General features: G+C 43.7%; 6 non-coding genes across 6 annotated transcripts; all 6 read left to right on the top strand.

Annotated features, from left to right (window-relative positions):
* Nucleotides 1-1,865: 1,865 nt before the first annotated feature.
* On the top strand, nucleotides 1,866-1,984 carry LOC111474388. The gene has a single exon (XR_002715987.1). It is a non-coding gene; the product is annotated as a 5S ribosomal RNA (ribosomal RNA).
* A 126-nt stretch (nucleotides 1,985-2,110) lies between these two features.
* LOC111474386 lies at nucleotides 2,111-2,229 on the top strand. Its single transcript, XR_002715985.1, has one exon. It is a non-coding gene; the product is annotated as a 5S ribosomal RNA (ribosomal RNA).
* A 200-nt stretch (nucleotides 2,230-2,429) lies between these two features.
* On the top strand, nucleotides 2,430-2,548 carry LOC111474385. Its single transcript, XR_002715984.1, has one exon. It is a non-coding gene; the product is annotated as a 5S ribosomal RNA (ribosomal RNA).
* A 133-nt stretch (nucleotides 2,549-2,681) lies between these two features.
* LOC111474384 lies at nucleotides 2,682-2,800 on the top strand. The gene has a single exon (XR_002715983.1). It is a non-coding gene; the product is annotated as a 5S ribosomal RNA (ribosomal RNA).
* A 133-nt stretch (nucleotides 2,801-2,933) lies between these two features.
* Nucleotides 2,934-3,052, top strand: LOC111474383. The gene has a single exon (XR_002715982.1). It is a non-coding gene; the product is annotated as a 5S ribosomal RNA (ribosomal RNA).
* Nucleotides 3,053-3,185: 133 nt separating this feature from the next.
* LOC111474387 lies at nucleotides 3,186-3,304 on the top strand. Its single transcript, XR_002715986.1, has one exon. It is a non-coding gene; the product is annotated as a 5S ribosomal RNA (ribosomal RNA).
* Nucleotides 3,305-4,002: the final 698 nt, after the last annotated feature.

Here is a 4,002-nt window from a genome sequence, read left to right as displayed (position 1 = left end):
TTATCTTAGTGTTTAGTGTTCACAAATTTTGTTGACCATTCTATTTTTAATCTATTAATTTGGCTACGGATATAAATTTAATCTAATATATTTACTAGCATTCCTATAAATGATTGACATTGAGTTTCTAACCGAAAGCTAAACCATTTTAATAATTCCATGAAGATCTAACTTCCGTTCTTAAGCTTCTAGTATCCAAATTGTTTCAAATTTTCTTCCACAGACTCCTCTTATTGTGTCTAGTTTCTAGAACCATAAATTTTTTTCATGAGAACCAGCATGGAAAAAGGTTCAGATTTAGAAAAACAAAAGAAGAAGATGAAACGTATATTTCCACCATTTCTGTAACGACCCTAAATTTTCACACACTCATAGTCACTACTAACGTCTCATGCTTATCTATAATGCGGAAATATAACTCTTACATGAACATCATTTATAACGTAAACTTCAAAAACGCTTAAAACAACTTTTTCTCTGGAAAACACAGCCATGGTCTTACGTATTTAAATACGAAATACTGAAATTTAGAGAACTTAAAAGCAGTAAAAAATAATTTAAAACGATGAAATGCATAACAACCTATTCTAACCTAAAACTAGAAATTTAAATATGAATCTTCTCTGTGCACATACCATAGTCTTTGTTGGCGATGTCGCCGTCCTCCATACAAGTGCGTCTTGCCTTTACCTGAAAAATGATGTGGCACTCAGTCTTAGTATTTCAAAGAATACTCAGTAAGTGGCCCCACTATAGGGGGCCATGCAAATGCAAACACATGCAATCATGGTTTAGGGACCTATCTCTAACATCATAGGGGTGGCCTCCAGTCTCGAACAAATTGGATGTGTAGTACTTCCCTAAATACAACTCACACGTGCGAGTGTGAGTCCCTAGGGCGCTTGCACACCCCCTAGACCCTCTAGTCAAGCTAATCTGTAGTAACGTCCGAAGGTAAGCGGAACCCCATAGTGTCATGTGCCTCATGAACTCCCTCATCTGTGCGCATTCGCACTCATCATCATATTATGCTTGTCTGCACTCGTCATCTCAAAGGGAAGTAGCCCTATGCTTATGAACATACAATATACATGAGGTCCCTCTAAACCCATCATAATGTCTCTTCTGACACAACCCTCTAGTCTCATCTCTTTATTACTCTAGGTAACACATGCTCGTGGATATTTATATTAATATCATTTTCATGCTCTTAGGGTTGTGTCCTATGTCGATCTAACGACACGATGCGATATGGCACTCATCATCATATAACATGCTCAATATGAAAAACATCATCATATAACATCATCACATCCTTATCTAACGTTATCAAGTCATCATATAACATCATCACATCATCATATAACATCATCCCATCATCATCTAACACCATCACATAACATTATCACATCATCACCTAACGTCATCACGTCATCACATAACATTATCACATCATCAAATAACATCATCACATCATCATATAACAACATCGCATCATCATCTAACATCATCACGTCATCACATAACATCATCATATAACAACATCACATCATCATATAACAGCATCGCATCACTATCTAACATTATCGAGTCATCATATTACATCATCACATCATCATACAACATCGACACATCATCATACATCGTCATCACGTCATCATATAACGTCATCACATCATCATATAACATAAAGCATAAATGATACGTGCAAGGCCACTGGGCACGTGTCGTCATACATAAGACAAGTCTTTCAACCGAGTCGATAGTAAGGCCACTTAAATGAGAACCTCCCCCGCTCATGTCCATCTCGTTTCGATCATGCCACCCCGCATGCGTTAAATCCGATTTTGTGCACATGGCATGTCGGGTGTGATCATACCAGCACTAATGCACCAAATCCCATCAGAACTTCGCAGTTAAGCGTGATCGGGCGAGAGTAGTACTAAGTTGGGTGACCACTTGGGAAGTCCTCGTGTTGCACCCCTTTTTTTCTTTCATGCCGCCCCGCATGCGTTAAATACGATTTTGTGCGTAGGGCATGTCGGGTGCGATCATACCAGCACTAATGCATCGGATCCTATCAGAACTCCGAAGTTAAGCGTGCTTGGGCGGGTGCGATCATACCAGCACTAATGCATCGGATCCTATCAGAACTCCGAAGTTAAGCGTGCTTGGGCGAGAGTAGTACTAAGTTGGGTGACCACTTGGGAAGTCCTCGTGTTGCACCCCTTTTTTTCATTCAATTTCTCTGAGTTCTTTTCTTCCTTTCTCTACAAATGAGAACCTCCCCCGCTCACACCCATCGCGTTTCGATCATGCCGCCCCGCGTGCGTTAAATCTGATTTTGTGCGCATGGCATGTTGGGTGCGATCATACCAGCACTAATGCACCGGATCCCGTTAAATCTGATTTTGTGCGCATGGCATGTTGGGTGCGATCATACCAGCACTAATGCACCGGATCCCATCAGAACTCTGCAGTTAAGCGTGCTTGGGCGAGAGTAGTACTAAGTTGGGTGACCACTTAGGAAGTCCTCGTGTTGCACCCCTTTTTTTCTTTCAATTTCTCCGAGTTCTTTTCTTCCTTTCTCTACAAATGAGAACCTCCCCCGCTCACGCCCATCGCGTTTCGATCATGCCGCCCCGCATGCGTTAAATTCGATTTTGTGCGCATGGCATGTCTGGTGCGATCATACCAGCACTAATGCACCGGATCCCATCAAAACTTCGCAGTTAAGCGTGCTTGGGCGAGAGTAGTACAAAGTTGGGTGACCACTTGGGAAGTCCTCTTGTTGCACCCCTTTTTTTCTTTCAATTTCTCCGAGTTCTTTTCTTCCTTTCTCTACAAATGAGAACCTCCCCCGCTCACGCCCATCGCGTTTCGATCATGCCGCCCCGCATGCGTTAAATCCGATTTTGTGCGCATGGCATGTCGGGTGCGATCATACCAGCACTAATGCACCGGATCCCATCAGAACTCCGCAGTTAAGCGTGCTTGGGCGAGAGTAGTACTAAGTTGGGTGACCACTTGGGAAGTCCTCGTGTTGCACCCCTTTTTTTCTTTCAATTTCTCCCAGTTCTTTTCTTCCTTTCTCTACAAATGAGAACCTCCCCCGCTCACGCCCATCGCGTTTCGATCATGCCGCCCCGCATGCGTTAAATCCGATTTTGTGCACATGGCATGTCGGGTGCGATCATACCAGCACTAATGCACCGAATCTCATCAGAACTCCGCAGCTAAGCGTGCTTGGGCGAGAGTAGTACTAAGTTGGGTGACCTCTTGGGAAGTCCTCGTGTTGCACTCCTTTTTTTCTTTCAATTTTTCCGAGTTCTTTTCTTCCTTTCTCTACAAATGAGAACCTCCCCCGCTCACGCCCATCCCGTTTCGATCATGCGGCCTCGCATGCGTTAAATCCGATTTTGTGCGCATGGCATGTCGGGTGCGATCATCCCAGCACTAATGCACCGGATGCCATCAGAATTTCGCGGTTAAGCGTGTGGCCACTTGGGAATCCCATCAGAATTTCGCGGTTAAGCGTGTGGCCACTTGGGAAGGTAAGCTAATATATGGATAAAGCAATTCTTATAGTAGCAAGCTAGCCCCTTATCTGCGTGGAGGAAAAATGGGACTATTCTAAGGGGCTGGGCTGGTGTGGACAGTACTCCTTGGCCTTTTACTAGTTAGTCCCCCCGGTAAAGCCCCCACCCCTGACGACCTATTCTATACCAGCTTCTTCTATAGATGAGATAACTGGAGCAGATTTAATAGCAAGGGATATTGACCCAGCAGCTTGTTGCGCAAAAGAATATGTTTCAAAACAAAGAAGCTCCATTCTTCGTTAGAGTGGTTCTTCGACTGTTCACCTACTAAATAAATGATCATCTTCTTCATCGCTACGCTACGGGGGAGCATTGTCCGAGTGAATAAGCAGGGCAAAGCTTGATTTTCGAGGCTGGGCTGACATCACATACACAAGTGCTCTCTAAACCGTGCAATAAGGGC

This window comes from Cucurbita maxima, unplaced genomic scaffold (genome assembly GCF_002738345.1).
Source record: "Cucurbita maxima cultivar Rimu unplaced genomic scaffold, Cmax_1.0 Cma_Scf00343, whole genome shotgun sequence".
In the NCBI taxonomy this organism is placed as follows: Eukaryota; Viridiplantae; Streptophyta; class Magnoliopsida; order Cucurbitales; family Cucurbitaceae; genus Cucurbita; species Cucurbita maxima.
The sequence above is the reverse complement of the archived record's forward strand: the minus strand, read 5'-3'. Positions and strand labels throughout refer to the sequence as shown.